Source organism: Castor canadensis, chromosome 12 (genome assembly GCF_047511655.1).
Source record: "Castor canadensis chromosome 12, mCasCan1.hap1v2, whole genome shotgun sequence".
In the NCBI taxonomy this organism is placed as follows: domain Eukaryota; kingdom Metazoa; phylum Chordata; class Mammalia; order Rodentia; family Castoridae; genus Castor; species Castor canadensis.
In genome coordinates, this window is record NC_133397.1 from 4,396,482 (window position 1) to 4,421,683 (window position 25,202).

The 25,202-nt window shown below is 40.8% G+C and overlaps 1 long non-coding RNA gene across 1 annotated transcript; it reads right to left on the reverse strand.

The window, feature by feature from the left end:
- Positions 1-13,196: 13,196 nt before the first annotated feature.
- On the reverse strand, positions 13,197-24,013 carry LOC141414753 (uncharacterized). Its single transcript, XR_012439587.1, has 3 exons — positions 23,411-24,013; positions 20,576-20,661; positions 13,197-15,820 (listed from the first exon to the last, which is right to left on the reverse strand). It is a non-coding gene; the product is annotated as an uncharacterized lncRNA (long non-coding RNA).
- Between the last annotated feature and the right edge of the window lie 1,189 nt (positions 24,014-25,202).

Here is a 25,202-nt window from a genome sequence, read left to right on the forward strand (position 1 = left end):
AATGGTCAATGTCCTGAGGGAGGATTTCCGGTTGGAGGATGGTGAGCTCATCTCTTCAGGGCTGCATCCTCCTTAGGATCAGCGCCCCCTGCTGGCTGTGCTTCAACAGAGACAGGAAGCCAAGCCTGTTTTGCAAAGGTGAGAACTCACGCACTGACTGAGCCTTGGTTCAGGAAGGAAACAAGTTAATGAGTTTGGATTCAAACTCATGTGGTAGGAATCACTTGACATGATAAACATGATAGTTCTTTTATAGCTGAAGCACTTCTCTCTAAGAATATTCAAAAATTTCCTCCACTTAATGAGTTGAAGAGTACACTGATGTTTGTCTTATCTCTCTTTTCTATAGTCCTTAATATTTATAGTGTAGAACCATCACTCTTCATGTGAAGTCGTATATGTTTAATCAACGGAATTACTGTGAAAAAGTACACGAAGCCTTAATTAGCACAATACTGACATCAATAAGAACTCCTGGGTGCCTTAGATTGCAAAATATACTGCATTTGCAATATTGATGCTCTTTCTTTTCTTTACAAATGCTCCCAGTCTGGTCCCCTGCTTTTGCTAAGTCTTGGGTGTGGCTCAGAATTAGTTCTTGGTTGCATCCCAGAAGAACCAATTTCTACTTTTGACTGGTGTAATTCTTGCTTTCTTACTCCGTGGCTTCTTCACCAGTAACTGACAGGAAGTTAGAAGTGACTCCCAGACTAACTTCCCGTTCAACCAAAATTAACACTGCACTTTCCTCAGTCACAAAACAATCAAAAGATTGAGTTTGTGGTTTATTGCCATTGGTAGTTTGTACCCTTTGGTCTTTTTAGTGCTACTGAGTCTTCAACCTCAGTCCTGCATTTTCTACAGAGGTCCTCCAAGTCTGTCTTCCAGCCAGCACTGTTTTATAAACCTAACTAAATTTAGGTATGTGTGTGTTCTTTAGTTAGAAGGACTGCTGTTTATCTTTTAAAACCATCTTTCCTATTTCTTAATGCTTAAATATCAATGTGAATTTATGGTGATAATACACTATTATTTTATTTTGCTTTTCAGTTTATGCATCTATGTACATCACAAGTCTGGAAACCACTTGCACTAGAACACTTTTTTCTATCAGTTTCAGAAATACAGTGTCCCTAGCTCACTGTGTTATTTCTGAAAGTGGAGTGCATCCTAAAGTCATTGACATTTCAGGTTTAATGAAATAAAGTTGTATCCACTATTATATTCTTATGACATATGCATAAAAGCTTAATGTTTATAGAATGCGAGATTCAGTCATGGGAGCCCAAACCTCCAGTGTGACCATGTTGCTGGTAAGGAAACAGAGTTTCCTCAAGAAACTCTTTCACAAGAGTGGGTCATGATCCAGGAGGACTGGTGTCCTTAGAAGAGGAGGAAAATATACCAGGAGAGCAACTGGAAGTTTTGACATATTGGTAAACCACAGTTACCAAAAATGTGGCACTATTTTATAAATTTATAATGGACTTATTAAATGAGCTTTTTACTCCTGTATAATACATTACTAGAAATTTAGCAGCTTCCAGTGACCACACTTGTCATCTCAAGTGACAAGGAGGGAAGGCAGTGTTCAGCCAGGCTCACTGCTCACAAGGCTTTAGTGAAAGTGTCCTGGGGCAGAGGTCTCCCCTAAGCTCAGGGTGTCTTCTAAGTACATGTGGTTGTTGCAAGGAATTCATTTCCAGCATGAGGCCAGCAGGGAACCTCTCACCTGTAGCACCTCTTATCAAAGCCTCACCATAGTAGGTTAAGCTTCCAGAACACCAGGGCAATCTCTTCTTTGATCAACTAAATGAAGCAGAATAGGACTTCTAATTACAGCTGAAAACACCTGCAACCTAATCACAGGAGTAACAGCCAACATTCACAGGTCCTGCCCACTCAGAAAGGAAAGGGCTTTATAGGGCTTGAGCACAGACAGGCAGTGACTCTTGGGTAAAATCTTAAGAATTCTGACTACCATATCTACTCATAAGATCTAATAACTTCATTATTGAGTATTTACTGAAGTAAATGAAAGCACATGTTCATAAAATGATGAATACATAAGTGCTCAGACTGACCTTATTCACTGAACTAAAAAATCTGAATCAACTGAATCCACCAACAGCTGAGTAGATAAGTCCTGTGGTTTTGTGGCACAGTCCCACACCTCGACAATATCAAAAGCAGCAGACATCTAACACTGCAGTCCAATGACTCTCTAACACATCATGCTGAGTGAAGCAACCAGACCCCAAAGTTATGTTAGCATGCAGTTCTACAACAGGCAAACCAATGTGTGGTGAATGCTGATGGTGACAGAAGTGAGACCATGGGTATGTGGAGCAGGATGGGGGCCTTCTAGTTGTATATCTTGTCTAAAGTGATCACTAATGCAGATGTAGGCATTTATCAAAAGTAGTTGGAGCATAAATCCAAAAGGTACACAGTTTATTACATGTGACTTGTATCTAAAGAAAATTGACTTTTTATTTTAACAAGGCTCTTCCACCAAAATCCTGGGGAAAGCAAATTTCCAAGGCCAGATCATCTTTAAATGCAACTAGAGCGATTCCCCTGTCCCAGGTAGTTAGTTGTCATGTTTTTACTGAAATCGTGCTTGCTTGCAGTCTGTGGAATCTGCCCCCTTCCAATCACGCCTGTGAGCCAGCCAGTTGCCGGCATCTGGTACCTGTGATTGGCTTCATTTGTCTTGTAGCTTCTGGATCTTCAAACATCCACCCATTTGGCTCATTTTCTGCCTGAAGCTGTTGAATGACAGTATATTCTGTTTCTTTCTAAGAACAAGAAATACCCTGAAAGGAAAAAAATAGTTCTAGCATTTGCAGCAAAGCTTACCATGATGATATAGAAAAAGATCCAGTTTTTCATACTCAAGTTTCTTTTTTTGAGATAAATTGTGTGTGTGTGTGTGTGTGTGTGTGTGTGTAACCCACACAGCTTCTCTCAAGTATGTCTCCTTTACAAAAAAAAAAAAAAAGCATTGTATTCAGCAGGAATAATAGGGGTCCATTCCAAAACTACCCCATGTGCGTAGTCAAAATTGTCACCAAACCTTATTGTTCCGGTTGAGCACCAAGCAAACATAGAGAAGAGAGACTGGGAAGTGAGGTAATGTGTCATGGTTGACCAGCTGCAGAACTGTGGGGAAAAGCAAGGCAAGAGTTTGTTTAGGGGAGCTTGGCTGGGGCTCCTCGATCTTCTCTTCCAACAGAGCAGGTCACTAACTTCCTGGCACATGTAAAGATTCAGAAAGTGAATAGTGGTATTATTTCTCTCTCTCTCTCTTTCTCTCTCTTTCTCTCTCTCTCTCCCCGCCCCTCCCTATACCTTTGGAGTTTTCATACAAAAATGTACCCCATGTTGAAGTCAAGACTAAGTACATTGTGGTTTAATCAATATTATATTTACTTCTGTGTTAAAGTATTGTGAATTATGAACAATCTGATGTTAGGAGAAATGTCTTCCAAAGGACTGATAACCAGAATATATAGGGAACTTAAAAAACTAAATTCTCCCAAAACTAATGAACCAATAAAGAAATGGGCAAGTGAACTAAACAGAACTGTCTCAAAAGAAGAAATTCAAATGGCCAAAAAACACATGAAAAAATGCTCACCATCTCTAGCAATAAAGGAAATGCAAATTAAAACCACACTAAGATTCCACCTCACCCCTGTTAGAATAGCCATCATCAGCAACACCACCAACAACAGGTGTTGGCGAGGATGCGGGGAAAAAGGAACCCTCTTACACTGCTGGTGGGAATGTAGACTAGTACAACCACTCTGGAAAAAAATTTGGAGGCTACTTAAAAAGCTAAACATTGATCTACCATATGATCCAGCAATACCACTCTTGGGGATATACCCAAAAGACTGTGACACAGGTTACTCCAGAGGCACCTGCACATCCATGTTTATTGCAGCACTATTCACAATAGCCAAGTTATGGAGACAGCCAAGATGCCCCACTATTGACGAATGGATTAAGAAAATGTGGTATCTATACACAATGGAATTTTATGCAGCCATGAAGAAGAACAAAATGTTATCATTCGCTGGTAAATGGATGGAATTGGAGAACATCATTCTGAGTGAGGTTAGCCTGGCCCAAAAGACCAAAAATCATATGTTCTCCCTCATATTGTGGACATTAGATCAAGGGCAAACACAACAAGGGGATTGGACTTTGATCACAAGATAAAAGCAAGTGCACACAGGGAGGGGTGAGGATAGGTAAGACACCTAAAAAATTAGCTAGCATTTGTTGCCCTCAACGCAGAGAAACTAAAGCAGATACCTTAAAAGCAACTGAGGCCAATAGGAAAAGGGGACCAGGAACTAGAGAAAAGGTTAGATCAAAAAGAATTAACCTAGAAGGTAACACACATGCACAGGAAATCAATGTGAGTCAACTCCCTGTATAGCTATCCTTATCTCAACCAGCAAAAACCCTTGTTCCTTCCTATTATTGCTTATACTCTCTCTTCAACAAAATTAGAGATAAGGGCAAAATAGTTTCTGCTGGGTATTGAGGGGGTGGGGGGAGAAGGAGGGGGCGGAGTGGGTGGTAAGGGAGGGGGTGGAGGGAGGGGGGAGAAATGACCCAAGCCTTGTATGCACATATGAATAATAAAACAATAAAAATTTAAAAAAAAAGAAGAAATGTCTTCAACATATACCAGAAATCCTGTGAAGACATTTAGACTGCTATTAAAGGAGACATCAATAATTGACCCAAAAATGTCACTTTCTACATTCTCACCAGAGTCCAGTAGGATACTGGCTAAAGTGATAATCTTGCAAATGAGGAAACATGGCTAGAGATTTCTGTTTCTTCTTCTTTTAAAATAAAACCGAAATTTGTACAGCTAGCTGTCGCTGGAGGAGTGAAGTAGGCTCGCCACCTCTGGCCTCCCTTCCACCACTGCTCACGACCTACAGGGAGAAAGGCAGGAGATGGAGTTCTGTCCACCCGCACAGCGAGGCCCCAGTCGGAGGAGATGCAGGGTAACACCAGATAGAAGATGAGGCCATGGAGACCGGGATTCCTGTATTTCCTGGAGACACCAGCTCTGGAATTGAGATGTGACAGAGGAGGCAGATGAGGAGGGCAGTGAAGGACTGGCAGGCAGTGCAAGGAAAAGAAGTGGGAGTGAGGATGGTCAGCAGCGGGATAGGAGATGAGTCAGTCCTGGCCAGGGCATTCATGGCCACAGGTTGTAAGTTAGCCTCATCGAAGTCCAGCTTGCCTGCTTTGAGTCAGTGCAGTGGCACTGCGCCTTTACAACTGTACACGTCAAGCCGTCCCCACGTGCTCAGGAGCTAGAGAAGCCTGTGAGCTCTACACTAAGCCACGCACGCAGAGTGCAAGTCCTCGGGTTCTACCTAGCAGCAGTCAAAGTGACCATGCCTGAAGCAAACAAAATGCACCATTTAAGAATTGTTTTAAAGTCATCATCTTCCTAAAAGTTATATAGAACAAATCTTATGTGAAAAGAATTGGAATTTCTAAAACAAACCAATGAAAAGCTGGATTTTTTCAGGATTCTATAATTCAAGGTGAAAATGTTTTACCCATAATTTATTTTTCAATGCCCAATTCTCAAAAGCTATCAAAATGAGCCAACTCCCAGGGTCTGTATCTCACTAAATTGCACAGTATTAAATTTAGTATTTGGTGGCCTGGAGCATATGAATTTGAGACTTGCATATGTGAGGATGTGAAAGGTGTTCCTCGGTGTGGACTTAAATGCAATCGCTCATTCTGTCCTCATGGAGAAAGAAAACCTTGCTGTGAATGCTGAATAGCTCTGTGTTACTTAAAAAGCCTTTGGACAGAATTCAAGGTATTGACTTTGCTATCATTAGGAACGAGACTTGTTAGTGCACATTCTTATTAAGGCCGTTTAATACTAATGAACGTGAAATGCAGTTGTAATCACATTTATTTCCAGTCCTTTGTTCCTTTTTTAATGGAAGAGAATGCAGACATTGACATCCATTTCTAAACTAACATGCACCTCTAGGTACATTGCAGATGTCCAGACTTACAAAAATCAATGCAGAATTCTCTAAAGTATAGGACTTGGCTCAATTACCAAGGATACATTCTATCTACAATATTTTGGGAGATAAAAGCTAGGTTTTTTTTTTTTTGTAGCAAGTAGAAAGTATGAGTATGAGAAAAATGAAAAAATGAAAGATCATTACTTCAGCCTTAGTAACTATTTCTGATGGTCCCAATACAAATTATTCCACTTTAAAACACAATTTCAGATAGCTCTAATTTCTATTTTCATTCGGAATCCAATTATGACAATGGGGTCATTATCTACAAGCACATTTTCAAATTTAAGGCCTGACTTATTAAGAATTCCTATAAAAAAATCTTTCTACAATTTTTTTTTAGTGTTTCCTGTCCTCAGAATTTCTTTCAGTAACCACCATCCAAGACACTGTCACAAACTGTCATTCCCTTCTTTTACATACCTGTGGACACTGGGGATGGATTTGTTTATCATCAAGTGGTACAGAATTGCCTTTTCTGTAGAAGCTCATAAAAGTGTGCATTAAGAACCTTAAAGCTATCATTTCTTGGACTTTTGGCTAGTCTCAAGTGAAGATCTTTAAAGCTGCCAGGCCCACCAGGATTGTAATCTGAGGGAGGTTGAGGCAAGAGGAAAGCAAGTTAAAGGTCAGGCTACATAGAGAGATTCTGTATCAAAAAACAAACAAACTGACAAATAAAAACAAAAATAAAAGCATCCCAAACAACAAGAAGGAAGAAACCTGAAGCTAAAAGAATGCTTTATGTTCATTTTGTTCCAATTCTCAAACCAATGACGTTTTGTCCTTTCAATGTGATAGCATCCCAAGGAGTGTCACTAACAAGGGACACATTGCTTCAAAACCACCGTGATTGGATAATTGAAACTATGAAAATTCTTCCTTAAAAATATGAATGTGTTAGGACTTGGGATGTACCTCAATGGTAGGCCACTAGCTTACCAACTCCAAGTCCCTGGGCTCCATCCCTAGTAAACAAACAAATAAACAAAATTAAAAAAAATAAACAGCAGCAACAACAAAAAAACACTAAAAAACAAATGTATCAACACTGTTGACCAATGAAAACTGCAATGTTAACACTTCCTTCATCTTTAGTACAGACTGCATTTATTGGAGAAGCGGTGCCTATTATTTCTGTAATTCAGTCAACTAGGATAGTGATAACGCATCTGTCTAACACGGTTTGGAAGATTAAGAAGACAGGTCTTAAATCAACCCCTGGGGCACAGAGATTGAGTTCCATGTGTCTTTCACTTACGGCTTTTGCAGCCTCTGAGTTCTCACCTCCACGGTGCCCTTCTTGGGTCCTTCAGTGAGATTTCCAGGGTTCTTGAAGTTAATTACTGTGCCTACTTATTCATGGACCCCAGCAACCCATCTGGTGGAAGTGTCTTTAGATAGGGCCCAGCTGTTAGTGGAGTCAGTGAGTGACATGACTTCATGTCTCTTCTCTAAGGGGTTATGTTCTTGCTAAAATACACAACTTTGATCGGCAGTCTCTTGAAGCAAAGCCCTCAGTTGTCTCCTGGTCTGTGTCCCATGTGGATTGTGCCACATTCGATGGAAACCAAGTAACGTCCATGTCTGGACACCCACATTGCACAGTTGACGGGTGCAGAGAAATTTGTCAATGAAGTATTGAGTTCTTGATGCAGGTTGGGTTCTGTTATTCTGTACTGCTTGCACAGAGTGATTTCTTTAACTCACTCCATTGTTTCTTGCTCATCATATCGTCAATTATAAATGCTGACATTTATTTAGTGCTGACTATGTGCTAAGACTGTTCTAAAATTTGTAATGCTTTATTGGCTTTTTTTAAATGAATCTTCATAGCAACGATGCTAGGTAGATGTGACAATTTGAAGCACAAGCCTGAACCTTGGGCATTTAAGAGTTGGGTTTGTTTGCTCTATTTGTCACCTCATCCTTGTTGGAACTTAGAAAACTGATTTTCACTGAAGGAGTTCATTTGCATCGTTAACCAAATGGGTAGACATTCGTTTCCTGAGATGGTCAGAAATTTCTACTGAAAAATAAGAATTAAGAAAGACTGAAATTGCTAACAAGTTTGATCTAACAATGGCCTAGTTGCTGGCTGTTTGAAATGTGTTTTGAGATTGGCCTGTAGCCTGGGTACTCAGCAGATGGGCACATTCAAGTTTCAGCCTGGGTCCATGCAGTCAAAATCTGCACATTTTTAGAGGTCCTCCCCATGCACACGCAGGATGGAGAAGCAGGGACATCGGAGAGCAGGGGCTTCCCTTGATGGGATAGTGGGCTTAAATTCTAGCTCCCCACACAGCAGCTATGTTTGTCTGAACAACTTACTAAGAACTCCCAGGCACAAACTCTGTCTTCGTTGGAAAAAGCAGGCCAGGGCTGGAGGTGTGGCTCAAGTGGTAGAGCACCTGCCCAGAAAGTGCAAGGCCTTGAGTTCAAATTCCAGTACTGCAAACAAACAAACAAATCAGCAGATTAATGCCCCATGAGTCAGAGTTGCAGTTTATAATAAACTAGATTCGGTAGCTACACCCACAGTCTACCATTGTCTTACATACATATTGAACGCAACGTTGACATTTTGAAACAGTGCTTTCTTGGCTCTGGTTTTAAAAATAATACATGTTCATCACGGAAAAATTTTAAAAAACTGACATGTTTGGGTACCATGGGTACTATGTCAAATTCAATGGCTTTTATAAAAATTATTTCTACTTTAGTGAAACAGAGTCTATCATCTTAAAATAATTATAATGATGACAAGAGCACAAGAGAAAATGGGTTATACATAAAAATTGTTTTGGGGGTAGAGTTGGGCTGAAGGAACCCTGACTTCTGAATTGGGCAGGGCCAAGTTTGGATGGGGAATGAGGTTTTAATATTTGAAAGCTGCCAGGCAAGGCACAGGAGTCATGCAACCCTCCTTTTTCATCTGTAGGGTTGTTGTTTCTGAAGATTTTGTTGAAACTAGAAGCCTATCTTGAGGCTTCCAGAAGTGTGTACTGGCATCTATTCTGTGACATGGCACACAGAAACTAGTTTAGTGTCAATGTAGAATTTCAGATACACAGTTTCACCAGATCTAGAAAGACCTGCAAGGTTGCTACACAACTCTTTGAAATGGAGTTTGAAGGCTAATCATGCAAGTGTGCCAGCTTTCCTGTGAAGGCTCCTGAAGCTTCCCTGACATAGAAGCGATTATGTAAGTATGGACACTCTGCAAAATTCTAATGGTTTTTAAGACACAGAAAAATGAGGTAAGAGAAGACAGCCCACACATGGGAGCTAAGATGTGTTCTGGAGCAGTGATGAGCAAAAAGGAACATTTGCAACACTTCCCCTAACAGCTACTCTGATCTTCTTCATGTTTTCTGATCTTTCAGAGTAAGTGAAAGTAGAGTCATTAGAGAACCATCAGTCTATTGTGAAAGATCCCAAAATAAGGAAAGAGCCCGCACGATGTTCAATACAGCTGATAGAAACTCAAAATCCACGTGATAAAATTTCTGCTGGAAGATGAGCCGTGCAAACTTTAGCAAATGTACCAGACAGGCAGTTTTAACTGAGTTTCCAGAGATTTATTTGAAAGCAGCAAGAGCAAATAGCTCACTTCCGATCCTGTCCTGAGATTTCTGGCTACAGAATGCAGGTAGAGATGGTGGATGGGCCTTCTCAGTGGCCAGGCGAGGTGTTTCTGCTAAACAAAGTACATGTCAGAGAGTGGTCCTCGGTGCCTGTCAAGGCCATGGATTTATCATAAAACGGAGGCTACTGACCTTTCCAGGCATCTGACACAGAAATTATGGCTTGGTGCATCACCTGCTCAAGAATGTCTTCTTGCCAAATGAGTTCTTGGGCTTTGTGGAGAGCAGAAGAACACGGGAACAAAGAACAATGAGAAGGAGAGCAAAAGCCAGAACTTTTTACTTTTCTGAGAGCCTTTTAAAAAAATGTTCTTATTGTTGTGCTGGGGTACACTGTGACATTTACAAAAGTTCTTACAATAAATCATAGTTGAATGCCCCCACCATTATTGTCCTTCCCCCCCCCATTCTTGGAATAGTTGCAACAGGTCTCATTTTTCCATTTACATACAAGAGTGCATAATATTCCACCATATTCACCCTCTCACATCTTATAGAAGTGGAGCCCTCAGTTTGGGCTTTATAATGGAGACATGTTAGCTGAAATGTTGTTTGGGAGATGTCCTAGCGTCGGGTGAAATCATGAGAGGGGACACAAGCCGTCTCCCTGTACAAGATCCCTGCATTGGGCACCTCAATACCTCCTCGTCATCCATGCACACAATTGCATGAAAATGGAATGCAGCGTGGCTGTGACCGCTCAAGTCACCAGGGGCTCAGGGACACTTGAATGATGCAGAACCAGACAGTGCTTCTGATGAGGGAAACACTGACTGGAGGAGTGTCAGAGTTTCCGCACACAAACGGTGACATGAGTCCTCTCCTGAATGAGAGAAGGATGTCAGGTGTGCACAGGAGGAGGGAGTAAGAGTGGCTGCATATCACGTGACTGTAGCTGTAGGAAAGCTTGACATAACCTGGAATTTTCAATGTTCTGTTTTCTATTCTGTAAGCTTCTCTTCTCCCTCTCTCTCTCCCTTTTTCATATACATATGAATATATATGTATGCATGTACATATATAAAAAAAGATAAAATCGTTTTAAAACTCCTTAGAACTTGCCTTTAAAATTGTTTCCTAAAACTAGCTTTAAATTAAGGGTCGGGGGAAGCCTCAAGAGTTTTCTTTTGGTTTTGTTTCTTTAGTGCCCAGAATAAATATTAGCTGACCTGAGGAGACATTTGAAAATCCTTGGACCATCTTAACTCTCTGAAATCAAATATTTACCTCCCTGCAGTTCTGAAAATACAAGCTTCTGCTGGAAAGTTCTTGCCAGCAAAACAAATGTTTGCTGCAGAATGTCGTCCTTGGACCATACAGACATTACCAAAGAAACTGCATGATTGCCAAGTCACACTGTTTGTTTGGAAAATTGTGAAGATTGGTCATATGGCCTAAGAGTAGAGTTAGCTTTTGAGCAGTGAGTAAAAGGGTTGGATACTCTGTAGAAGATGTGCCTGCAGAACAGAACTGGGTGTTTACTTCATGGATAATATACAATTAAAATCTGCGAGCTCAATGTAAAGGCAATTACTGGCCCCTAAAAGAAATACCCACTGGAAGACGCACAGTTCACATCACCACATTTAAGAGTATGCCAGCCCACCAACCATCTCTGAAACCTCGCAAATGTAAATGCTTATAAAAACATCTTGCTGTAGAATTCCACCGCAATGAATTGTACTCCACTCACTTGGAATTTATAATATTGTTTGCAGGCACTAATTTGATGTTCTTTTTTTAGAGAAAATAAACAGAATTTCAAGGGAACTTTTCAAGCTATTTAGCACGTTTTTAACACTGTGGGTAGCATTTATTTGTGAGTAAATAATGTGTGTGCTTCCTCCAAATCCCTCTGGTATGTGCGCTTATGCAGGTCCCCTCTGGACCCTCTTAAATGTGCACTTTTAGCCTCTTGAAGGATTTTATGGTTGATGTTTTGTTTTGCATGTTCCTGAAAACTAATAGAGCTGAATGTATTTCATGCCCTCTTCAATGTTATCTTATGTTTCCAATTTCTATGAATTGGTAATGTTTGCTTTAAATAACTACTTTGCAAAGTGTTTAGGAAAACAGGTATGATTTCTTTGTACGTAATGCCCAAGAGTAAAAAGCAGCCACCCCATGGATGGTGAAGCTGGCTTTCTTGAATTCTTGGGTTGATATAAAAATCAGAATTCTCCAGCAGTGTATTATTGCACATACGGTATTAAGACTTTATGTTAATAACGGATGCATAGTGGGCATTTCTCAAGTTTTGACTTTTTTCCCTATATAAATGCAGCATCCTTTGTCTTAGTGGTTTGGCATGAATTATTCAAATTAACCCATAGAACACAGACCAGTAGAACAGAGGAGGAGAGAAAAAAGTTATTCTTCTAAGGATGACTTTGCAATACCATTGGTTATTATGGGCATGCAATCTGAATTGACCAGACCAGCTGTGATGGAGACAGAGGTCATCAGTTTACAATGTAAAAATCTCCGTTCTATTGGCATTAGAACTTTTGAAAAATGGGTATGCCCAAGTCTCGCTTATGGAGGTGCTGACAGCAAGCTCTTGAGGCAATTTGGATGCATGATAGGTTTGCTGCCACATGGGGAATGCAACATTAGCTGGCATTGGAAAGCCAGTGCTACTTTCTGCACCAGACTGGCAAAAGGACTGGTCATGACTAAGCATTGGCCTCCTATTTTTACAATGTAAGTCTTTAGGATGGCACTAGCAAATACACAAGGAATGGATGGCTTAATAAAGTGAATAACTCGTGTTACTGGCTTCAGAGAGTAGAGATTGGGGTGAAAGAAATTTTATATTTTGAGAATATCTGCCCCCTTTCACTAAGCCATTTCATTCACAAGTGTTGCTTCCTCATGTTTTAACCAGAGCTTCCAAATGAGGCTATGTATTTAGGTCATGAATTGACCCTTGAGCTCCTTTTGCTTAGTAAAAACAGACTATCCAAGAAGTAGAAATGCTTATGAACACAACATGTCTGTCTTCTGTGGCAGCTGTCCCTGTAACATGAAAGGACAGAGGCTGAGACATGTAGAGGAATTCACATACTAAGAAGAAGAACAGAAAACATGAACGTGGTCTAATCTGAACTTCCAGACATGAAAACTGCATTTCTTCAGAGTTAAGATAATGGATGGGATTAACAGATTAGATATTGCAGAAGAGAGGATGAAAGACTTGAAGACACAGTGACAAAAGCTAAACAAAATGAAACACACATGGAGAAGTGAATGAAGAAAATGAACAGTGCCCAGTGAGATTTGGACAGCATGGAATGGCCTCATGTACATGAGTCTGGGGTTCTGAAGGGAAGTAGGGAACAAGCAGAGAAAGACATTTAAAGAAATAAATGATGAATGAAACTTTTTCAAATTTGACAAGAACTCCAAACTGGCAAATCCAAGAAATTCCATGAATTACAACACCTACATCAAATTGTTTGCAATTATTTTAAGTCATTTGTCTCTGGATTGCAAGGATACGTTATATACAGAGGAATAAAAATAAAGGGGACATACAATTTCCTGTTAGAAGCAATGGAAACCAGCAGATAGACTAAAATAAATGTGTATGTATGTATAATATCGCACAAAATCTAAAAGATAAAACTACAAACCATTTAGATGAAAATACAGAAAAATATTTGGGTCAGATAAACTTTTCTTCAATATTACATGAAAAGAATGAGCAATAAGAAGAAAAATGTTGATCAACTTGAATTCTTCCAAACTGAAAAATTTTGTTGTTCAAAAACAGGCTCATGAAAAGACCGGCAAGACAGACTGAGAGTGAACATTTGCAAAGCACACACATGGTAAAGAACTTATTTCCAGAGCATATAATAACTTCTAAATAACAAATACAGAGCCAAGTAAATAAAACAGAGGAAATGTGTGACCAGATAGTCCCTAAAGACGACATAAAGATGGACAACGAACACACGGAAAGAAGCTCACAGTCAAGACTTATCTGGGAAAGTGAAATACAAAACACAAAGAGATTCCATAACATACCTACCAGAAGGGTTTACACTAAGCAGATTGACAGTACCAAGGGCTGACAGAGAAAAAGTGCAATTGGAACCCTCATGCAGTGCTGGTGACACAATTTGAGAAGTAGGTTTGGAAACCAGCTTGGCAGTTTCTTTTAAAGGGAAAATATACATGCCTTTATTTTAGGTTCTTTAAGCTGCCAGAACAAAGTACTATAAATAGGGTAGTTTATAGTTTTGGAGTCTAGAACTTTGTGCTCAAGGTGCTAAGGAGTTGGTTCCATCAGAGTGCTGTGGGCAAGGATATTTTCCTAGCCTCTCTTCTACATTCTGGTGATTTGCTGGCATTTTGGTGATAGTGGCTTCCTGATGCACCACTCTGATCTCTGCTTTTATCTTCATCTGGTATTCTTCTCGATGTCTTTACCTCCAAATGTAACCTTTTATAAGGATGACCAACAGTCACATGGATTGGGCCCACCCTAATGACATCATATTAGTTCTACCTTTGCTGTCCTGGAAGGTAGGACTTTGGCATTTTTTAGAGGATGCTATTCAATCCCTGATGCTATAGGACTGAGCAAGCCCACACCCAGGTATTTTTCCTCAGAGGGTTTTATGAAGATGATATGAAATTTAAGTCTCACTGGGTCTGACTGCTGTTTACTATTGAGTCTCCCACTTGCACAAGCAGGGTGATGAGAGGAAAAATTGCTCTCTTCTGGCCTTTGACACATTTGTTCAACACAATGCATTTTGCACTAGGTCTGACTCTGCTCTGGATGGAAGGATGAAACACTGCCCTTGTCACCTAAAATGCCAGGCAGAACTGCCTTGTATGAGACCAGTTGCAGGGGTGCGCTTTGGTGAATTCAGAGCTTCAGACTGCTTATACTTGGGAAGGATCAAGGATGACATAATGCAGAAAGTGGACAGGTAGACAGGGAGAAATTCCATCCAGGCAGAACACTAAAAAGCCAAGGGAAGGGGATGAGAAGTATAGACATGAGTGCAGGACATGGTGAATAACTGACTGGCTATGGCCAATGTGGATGGCATGGACAACTAGGAAAAAACGTTGAAGAGATGGACAGTGGGCAGCCAAGGGAGTAGGATGCTGGCCTGAGTCCTAGGGGCAGCAGGGATGAAGGAACACATCTTGAACAGCGGAGTGATGGGTTAGTGTTAACTCAGCAAGACTGATCTTTTCCCCAGGTGCAGAGTGAGCTAGAAAAGGCAGAATTATCCAGAGGCTGATCAATGACTGCTGATTAGTGGTCAGGCAGAGCTAATTGGGGCACTGTCCTTCCATTTGGGAGGATTCCTGCTCACATAACTGTCCTGGGTGCATCCGGTAATTCTCTTTAGTCCTTACATTAGAGTCGTCACTAGGTGGTTGGACAGGCGCTGAGCCTTCCAGGGAGGGCACAGACCAGGCAATTCCCTGATGCCACGATGGGTTTTGACCTCGATGATGAAAAAATCTCTTGACACAGTACTGTGAGAAGAATGTGACCATTGACTTTGTTTACTGAATTAACAGAATAATTCTCTTTGGAGTCATATCTCTGAGTCATCAGTATTGAAGATGCAATCTGCCATCTGTCCTGATGTCTCTTAATCTCATCCCCTGACCTGTGAGCTGCTTCTACAGCTGCCCTGCTGCATCAAGGGTATGGTGTCCGTTAGGACAAGCTGATGACTCCTGAGATAGTACCCAGTCTTGGGGAGATGGCTGCTGGCCTCCCCAGATGGCTCAGCCACCACGGGTGTGTGAAGCCAGACTTCACGCATATGGACCCCTGCAGGAAGGGGAAGGCTCCGCAGGAAGGTATCCCGGATGCTAATCTGTCACAGTGCACAACAGAACGAGTTGAAGAACAATTGAGTTGAGTGTGCACGTGTGCTCTCTCCACAAGCTCCTCAGAGGGCATTTCAAGCAGGAAGCAAGATGTTTATCACATGTAAAGCTCCAAGCTTCCCGGATAAGAAATCTGTTGCCGTAGTTCCTTATGTGTGTCCGTACTTCATATATACCCATGGAGAAGACTGAGCTGCAGGTTTGTATCTGGAAGGAAAATGGGTGGCAGTTACTTTTGTGGGCTCTGGGAGTCTAAGGCTCACTGCAAAATTTAGCTGACAGTCGAGGCAATTAAATAATTTGACAAGATTACCCAGTATCTTATTGGCGGGTTTGAAATGAGGGTCCTCTCTCTTGAGTCCTTGTGCCTATAGAGCCAATCACCCCAAAATTCAGTGGCTTGTAAGGCAGCAATCATTTAAGTTGCTCATGAGCCTGTCTTGGGCCAGCCTGGTCAGCCATGCCTGTTTCTGGTAGGGTCAGCTGGGTTGGTTCTCTGGGACTGGATGGTTTATTCCAGGATGGTCTCTCCCAGAAGGAAGTAGGCAATGGGATTCTGACTGAAGGAACCTCGTTTCCTCTCCACACGGGTCTCTCTTTTGCCTGTTCACAGTAATGGAAAATGTGCTTTAAGAGTAAGAATTGTAAAAGCCATGAAATGAAAGATGCCAGTCTATTAAGACCTGGTTCCCAAACTGGCAAGTGTTACTTCTGCCGTGTTCTATTGGGGAAGAAATCACAAATCCTGCTAAGTCTTGGGGAGTGATAGGGGGGCTCACACAGGCTTCCCAGATTGTGAGGTAAAACAGACAAATGGTCTGTGACTGTCATCTAACAGGGTTTCAGTTTGTTTCCCAGTCATTACACGGGATCATCATTTTACACATGGGTTTCAGGTTTATATTACATTTTTGTGTCTTCTTTACATCCCTCACAAATACCTCCAGTTTTTATTCAATCATTGTTTATTTAGAGTTAGACTCTAAATGATCAGAACCTATGTTCACATTCTAGGAGTGACCAAGTAATGGCAACATGAGGACAGGTTCTGACACCTTGTCCCATGCTCTGTTGTTTATGGTAAATTGACTCCCCTTCCATTGGTTGAGTGTTAAACCACTCATAAAATAATAATAATAAATAATAATAATAACCAGGCAGTAAGTACATATTTCATTAGTGGCATGAAATGCTTAAGAAGTTGACCTCCATAGTTTTAAGTGCCAACAAGCAATGCATATTGGAGGAGGAGAATGAAAAAAGTCATCTCAGACACATGGTATTTTATTCTTAAAACAAACAACCCCAGTAAATATCTTTCTTCTAGCTAAAGCCTTAGAAAAACTCAAATGTCGTTGGCATCTTTAGGGTGTCTGTGGTCATTTTAAAATTGTATTTGGTGTCGACAAAATGAAGATGATATCACTACCATTGCTATTGTAGGAAAATGTGGGTAACAGGCACAAAAACAATAGCAAAAGCAGTCTTCATTTACTACCAGGCTCAGAAACGTGAATCGCTCAACTGGCTTACTTCCATTCTATCCTTGTGATGCAGGCTTGGAGGCCGGGGATTCAGTATTTTGTCCAAGGTTAGTAAGTTACAGAGCTGGGATTTGTTCATCCCAGCCTCTCTGTTCGTCTGCATACCTCTCACTGGCCAGTCCCCCTGACCCAGCATGGGCCTCATACACTTGTTCCCTTACTCATGAAACTCATGGCCTCTTGAGTTTGGAGGCTGGCTCTCTGAATTTCTGTTTGCTTATGCTTCAGTGATTAATTTTATGTGTAAACCTGACTATGCCATGGGGTGACCAGATGTCTGGTTGAGCAATTTTCTGGGTGTGACCACTGAGGTATTTTCAGTGGGCAGCAGATTGTCCCAAATGTGGGCTGGCCAATCTCATCTATTAAAGGCCTTGATAGAATACCAGGCTGAAAAAGAAAGACTTTCCTCTCTGGACTGTTGGTTTCCTTCCTTTTCCCTTTTTCCTTTTTTTTTTTTTTTAGGTGCTGGTACTACGGTTAGAACTCAGGACCTTATTTATACTTGCTAAGCAGGGGTTCTACCATGAGTCACTTTTTGCTTTAGTTATCTTTCCAATGGGGTCTTGTTTTCATGGCTAGGCCAGCTTGGACTGGGATTCCCCTACTCACCACCAGGATCAGCTTATATTGGTTGAGGCTGGTCTTGAACTGCAATCCACCCAATCTCTTCCTCTCAAATAAGTAGGATTATAAGTGTGAACAACCAACTACAACTCTCTTCTGCCTGTGGACTAGAATTTGGTCTGGAACCTACACCATCAGTTGTCCTGGGTTGAAGTCAGCCTTCGTAAAGGTGTGAGTTGAATCTTCATAATTCCCTTACACACACACACACATATACACACTCACTTCTGTTTCTCTGAGAACCCTGACTAATACATATACCAAAATTTGCTTACCTGTGTTGCAGCTCACAAGTGAAGATGCTTCCAGGGTCAAGGCAAGTTATGTATAAGATAGCGTGGTGTTATAGGACAGAATAGCAGTCCATGTCAGTGAGGTGGAGAAGTTCACTGAACCTCCCCACAGGGGACACACATCACTAATGAGCAGAGCACAGTGTGGTCTGAATGATGTGGACTGAGCAGATTCTGCTATCTGCCACCTTGTGTGTCCCCTGATAGAGAATGACTCTGGGCTGACCTGGATGACCTTTGGTATGTTCAAATTTGGACTTGGTTTGTTCCTTGCAGAATGTGTTAGTCCATTCAGAGCTCTCTCACCTGTGGGAATCACATAAACTTTATGGTCCTTCCATGCTTCTTTCCTACCAGTTGGTTGAAACCAGGGGAAAGAGTTTTTCCCTTTTGAAAATATCTGGATCTAGTTGAAAGGAGAGAGCCACATTCTCCTTCTAGACCAGGGTCTTGACCTCGGGATCCATCCCGAAATATCCACAACCAGCATCAGAAAAGATTTACAGTTGAGCCATGCACAGTAGATGGCATGTTTATGAAAACATATACACACATACACATGCATATCTGTGCATATATATTGGAGTATTTTCTGATACTGCTACTTATTGACTTAATATTTTTATAACCTCCTCACATCTAAATTTAAAGGAACGATTCCCAAACATCATCTTAAATTTGAGGTAAGGAACAGTGTAAATTCATGTGGCTTAGAATTAGCTCCTAAGGTATAAATGAAGTTCCTTCCAAGTAGCTATTGTTGCCGCACCCAGAGAGAACAGTAAATACTGTTTTTGCTTTTGAAATGTAGATAAAGCAAAGGTGTTTTTTTCTCAGCAAGAAATGCAAAATTTGCTAAACTTTACTACAAGATTTTCATAACAAAAAAGTAAATTGTATTTCCTTTCTACTAGAAACCTATCTAGAACCACAGTGAGGAATTTGTTTATATTATAAAATACTGAACAAGAAGTCAGTACTGGTATGCATGTTGTAAGGAGACAAAGTGAAGACATGGGCTGTAGTGTGTAACGATAGAATTCGCTCTATTCATTTTTATACACAAGCGAGTTCAAGGGCCCACACGGAACCAAACACCACTGGTCTCCACAGGCAACAGATGACCAGCCACGTGCCTGATACTGGGGAGCTGTGTAGAAAAGGCTACATGAGCTCACTGTCAAAGAGACACATCTGAGGTGAAATGCTCACGTGTGTACAACAACCTCCTCTCTGGATCTCTGCCTTTTGGACAAGGCAGTCTTCTCCTGAGAAAGCGAAGCCCTGGCTGCTGCCTTCATGCATGTCTTCTGGAATGACCAAGGTGTGAATCCAAGCAAGAAAAGAAAAAAAAGATTGGCAAAACACTTGCCAGTTAACTACCTATGTTCAGGAACTGTTCATCTATATTTACTTACTTAACACTCAGAAAAACAGAGTCAGTTACCATTATTATTCCATTTTACTGATGAGGAAACTGAGGCACGGAGAAGGATCAGTGACTTCCTCCGAGTCACGGAGGTAAGTGGCACAGCCAGAGCTCAGCCCCAGGGAGCTCTTGTATTGACCACTTTGTTAATCCTTCTCCATCCCGAAGCCCTGCTGGCTTTGCTTCTCTTTCGCAGTGTTCTCTTCCTTCTGCTCCCCAGTCTTTCTTTTCAGCCGCACATAGTTACTAAGCCTACTTAGATGAGAGCAAGCAATGAGCCCTGCTGTTCACTAATGTGGACTGTTTTCCTCTTTGGGTAAAGTAAATTTCAGATGATAAAATATACAATCTGTGGTCCCTAGCACCGAGGCGAAAAAAGGCCAAAGGAAATTGTACCCATTTAGCTACTTCAAACACAGAGCAAATGCTGCTCCTCATACCCCACCCCCACCCAGCTCTTTCTTTCATTCATTATTTGGAAAGTGGTTTCATGGTGACCTGATGTCCCAGGGCTAATGGATTTGGAGTAACTGTTCAAGAAAGGGAAAGCTACTTGCTTAGGTTTAGAGATAACTTCATAATGAACTAAAAAATATTTGATATCTTTGTGTTTTCTTTCCTAGGATTTTACTTATGAATACGAATTTTAAAACTTGCCATATTTTACTAAGCAATAATATATTAAATTTAATGCAGGAGATTGTGAAGCAAAATACTTATCTGTAACACCATCATGTTAGCAGGGTTATTTTTATTTTAAGTTATTTCTAGTCTGTATTTTTATTTTTAATTTACTGAAATAGAACCTCTAGTAGCACTGTCACATTGGACATGAGAGGAGAGCAGAAATAATCCCCCAAGTTAATGGAGCTTCTTGGAGCGACAGCGTCCTCCAGGGCTGGCTGTGCTCAGTTCCCAGCCCCAGCTCTCACCTGCACACCACAGAACCCTCTGTTGCTGTTGCCTTGCACTCTTCCCAACTGCTGGCAAGTGACATCTTTTTCCTTTTCTTGCCCATCTGTGCTCACACCATTTCTTGAACACATCCTTCTCTTTGCTTTCTACTCACCTTTGAATATTTATCTGATGCATCACATCTTGGCAAGCTGTCCTTCAGTTAGTTGCAAAGTTAGGAGGGTCACAGCACCTGTGACACTGAAGTGACATTGAAATTAGATGACAGCAGTGGGACAATGCAGGTGAAGTTCTGCATCATTGAGCACTTTGCACTTAATAAATGTTTGCTGTTGTGTTAATTATGTAAGGAACTGGAGTCTTTAATGCATTTATACTAGTGGTGACTTTGAAATGTGATTTGAAATGGATGAAAGCTATTTGAGCTCACAGTTACAATTCTTTCACTTGATGATTCATTGCATTGTTTTCTCTAGAGTGTTATAAGATTTGTGTTTCCCAAAGAAAAGAGAATCAGGACACGAGTCACTTCAAACTCTTTCCCCTACTATTTTGTGATTTGCATTAAACAACTTGAATATGTTTTATTCAAGGAAATTAAGGACTGGTTACTACTTCAACCTAACTGTAGTTTTAGAGCAAGCAACAACTGTAGTTTCCAACTGTCTTGCTGAGAGAGAAATTAAAATGGGGAAAGAGGTAAATGAGTTACCCAAGGTCACACAGGACAACGAGAGCAAGTTTTCACTGCAGTGGATTTCCCTGCACACGGAAGAGCTCTGCCTCTGGAAGCCCAGGGTATGGTCCCCATTCCCTAAGTCCATGAATTTTAAAACCCTTTTGGATTCTTATGAATGAAAGCAGCACTAACCCGGCTGCTGTACCGGTTGTGATACACTGGTGATTTTGCCATCCTGTGGGCTGCAGTGGGCGTTATTTATGTGTTGGGGCCCATGGTAATTCAAGACTGGCAATATGATATGCTGGTACCATTTCAGAGATGTAGAAATGTTCTTACTAGTGAGACTGCAGAACGACCTCCAGTACAGAACACTTTGGAAGAACGCCTGTTCCTGGAAAGCTTAAAGAATAATGCATCTACAGTTGTGGTGATTTTGAAATGTGATTCTCTGAGTTAAATACACTGTCCACATATTACTTAGTTTCAGGATACACATAGCATTTAACTTTGATTAAATAGGGAGCAGATGAACATTTAAACTAGTGGAACTTAATTATTGGACTGATTAAGCAAGAAATATATGTTATCTATTTTAATCTGCTTAATTACTGAAACAAGCTTTTCTTTTAAAATTACTCCATTAGTCTAAAGAGCAAAATCAATGCATATTCAATTAATATTAATTATACAACAAATTCAAAGTTGAGATGGGGTTAGCACAGTCCAGTACTGTGATTTTCTTATTGGTAAATTGAAAATTCATTTACTGAGAGAGAGAATGGTGCTTTTGACTACATTTAGAGTCAGCATGAATGCTAAAATCTAAATGTCAAATCAATCTCACATCTGTAGGGTTTGGTTATGTGTGCACAGGGAGGGGGGAGAGACAGAATGCAGTTCTCTTTCCTCTGTTTCTAAAGCAAACACTTAACAATACCTCTAAAATGAACTTACAGGGTTTCTGGACATGAAATTATTTTTGTAAAACAATACTTTGGTGATTGAAGAGCAACAGAAAATGGTTCATGAATTTTCTTTAAGCTATGTGCAGCTTTACCAACAAAGAAGCAATGCCAGGATGAGATGTGTCTGTGCTTCTACAACGAAATTGATTCTCTTAGAGGCCACTGCCCAAGACAGGTCACATTGTGCATCTGACAAAAAGAAGGCCATCCACAGCTGATTCATTTTGCTAACAAAAATTCATTGGCCATTGAGGAATGAAAGGAGCAAAGAGCCTGAGGCTGGAGGTGGTTCTGCCCAAGGTTGACAGGAGTTCACCAGGCTGTGTCTGGACTGTGCCAAGGCTGTGTCAAGTGCAGACGAGGTTTAGTAGGAACCATTCACGTTTAAATAACACTTCTCATTTTGCAAAGCTTTTTGTTTATCTTCTTATGTAACTTTCACAACATCTCTATCAGGCTTAAATATATTAAGTTACATATTATTAATTGCATGCTATAGCATGCAATTAATATATATATATATATATATATGTTAAATTAGAAGTATTCAAGCGTGTATTTTTTATTACTTTCAGGACTCAGAGAGGTGAGTCATGATGCTGACCACTTTGTGACTGGCAGAGCTGGAATTTGAACTTGAGATTTAAAAATCCAGTACTCATTTCTCCATGCCCAAACTACATTCAGTTAGCTGAGTTATTGGTTGACAGAAAGAGAGGAAGGTACAATATCCCCATATGAGCCCTAAGGCACCTGGATCATGTAGGCGTTTGCCAATGTTGATCAAATCAGCGTCAAACTGACCACAGATCAGTTTTTTCCTAGGATGTTAAGCTAGAAGACAAACCGCTAAGCAAAGCACGTGATCTAGTTGCCTCATTAATTCGCTCAGTTCTTCATTCAATAGGTATTTATGATCCTCTAGGAAGTGTAAGGCTGCATATTCCTCAGGAAGCTGGGAACGAAATATCACAAACCCTGGCGTGATCTCCACCCTCTCAGCCTCTGGAAGCAAGACCCTTGGCCTTTTCTAGGAATGGGAAAACAGAGTAGGAAGCGCTGAGAGGAGGAAGGCCAAGGAGCTGTGAGCACTCACAGAGGGGCACAAACCCACCTGGGTGAACCTGGAGAGCCCCTGGTAGCATTTCTGAGCTTAGTTTCTGAAGCTTTGGGAGCAAAAGCAATGCTGATGAGGAGTACAGGTAAAGGACAAGTTGCCTTATCTGCTCTGAGTCTAATCACCCTACGAGGAGGCTTTACATGCCAGAGACAAACTTAGTCCTCACACCCACCTGTCGTGCTTGTGTGAATGTAAAGGCTTAGGACGGCAAAAATAACCTACCTTCTCTTCTTAGGTGAAACATAGGCCCCGTCTGTCTGTGTGTCTTTCTTTTTCCTTCTCATAATACTGTGCTGTAATTAACCATGGTTTATATCCAAATTCTCTAGTTTAGAGAATTTGTTAACAATTAAATTTAGAGTTTGTTAACAATTGCTGTGGCCAATTAGACTAGATCCCAAACTTACAGAATGAGTCAGGGTAATTTATTCAGTGAGTCCTAACCATGGAGACTGGCTACACAGTCATAATTCTTCAGCAAATTCTAGAAGTAGAGTGAAGTTTATCCATCTAAGAAGCAATACTCCATTCTCAGCGTGGTAAAATTCTGAATACTTACAGATTTCACCCATTCTAATTCATCAGTACATTTGACCCACGGTAGTTATGGTAGGGTGGATGTGTTCCAGGACTCGTGAGGATACCAAATTCCATGAATGCTAATGTCCCTTATGAAAGTGGTATAGCTCATGTATGTCACCTGCGCATACCGTCTGTATATTTCAGAATCGCTCTAGATTACTCGTAATTCATGGTACTATGTACTTAAAGTAGTTGTTTTATGGTATTGTCTAAGAAATAATGACAAGAAAATGTATGTGTCCAGTACAGATGATGCACACAATCACATGAATATATGTGTACCTTATATTATTATATGACATAAGATAGTAGGTTAGTATCAATATATAACATATATTTATATTATATATTATTATATAAGTGCAGATATACACATCTATCTGTCTACCTGTCTACATATATACATATATAATCTGTGGTTGGTTGAATCTGTGGATGTGGAACCAGAGAACACAGAGGGAAGACTGTTCTGATGAATTAGAAAGTGAGAGATTTATCTATGTTCAGAATTATTGCACTGATAATGGAAAATGATTTCTTGTCCTAAAACCTCAAGCACCAAGGTACAACTGTAGCTCGTCTCAAGATGAATGCACACAGAGACAGAAATGCATGGAGCATGGTTTCTAAGATTTGGGGGAAATATATACTTACATGTGTCAATAGGCAGAGAGGCTCAGGATTGTCTCATTTTTCTAACTTCCTCTCCAGCTCCCACAGGCAAATGTTTACTAGGAGGTGCTCCAAAGGTCCCAATCACCTAAGCATGTGTACTTTTCCCGTAGGAGACAGCATGTATACTCTAAAGATCAGCCCTTCCCTGGAAGGGATGAGCTGGGCAGACAGCAAGAATGTACTAACCAGGTAGCATTCGATCCTGTTTGCATCCTTACCTCTCCGTCCGCTCCTCTCAGAATGTTTGCTGCTTCCTGAAAGTATTTTGTGTCTGTATACACAAGCTATCTAACCATTATCCCACCTCTTCAAGCCTGTTTACTAATTTACAGATGAAAATAATAAAAATTATACATGTACAAATATCCATCCTTTACACTTTGTGTCTGTCTTCCTGTATGTGCGTGGTCTGCCTGGCTCACTGCCTCGCACACCTGCTTCATTTTCTGTCTTCATGCTTACAGACCCTGCACACACATCCTTAATTTCTGCTGCCTCACCCACATCCATTCAAACTTCCCTTGAAACAATACTGTGATTTTTTTTTTTTTTGGTATGTGTCAGGGGGTCAATTTTTCAGAGTTTTTAGCCTAGGAGGTTTGGATGGAATCAACTTTTCCTTCAGCCCCCATGTGGACTCTAATTGGCCTAAATTCCTCTTAATTGACTCCAAGCCCACAAGGTACAAAAAGACTATTGTTGGGTCTTTCTGAAACCTCTAGGCACTCTTCCTGTTGTACTTGAGCTTGGAAGAATG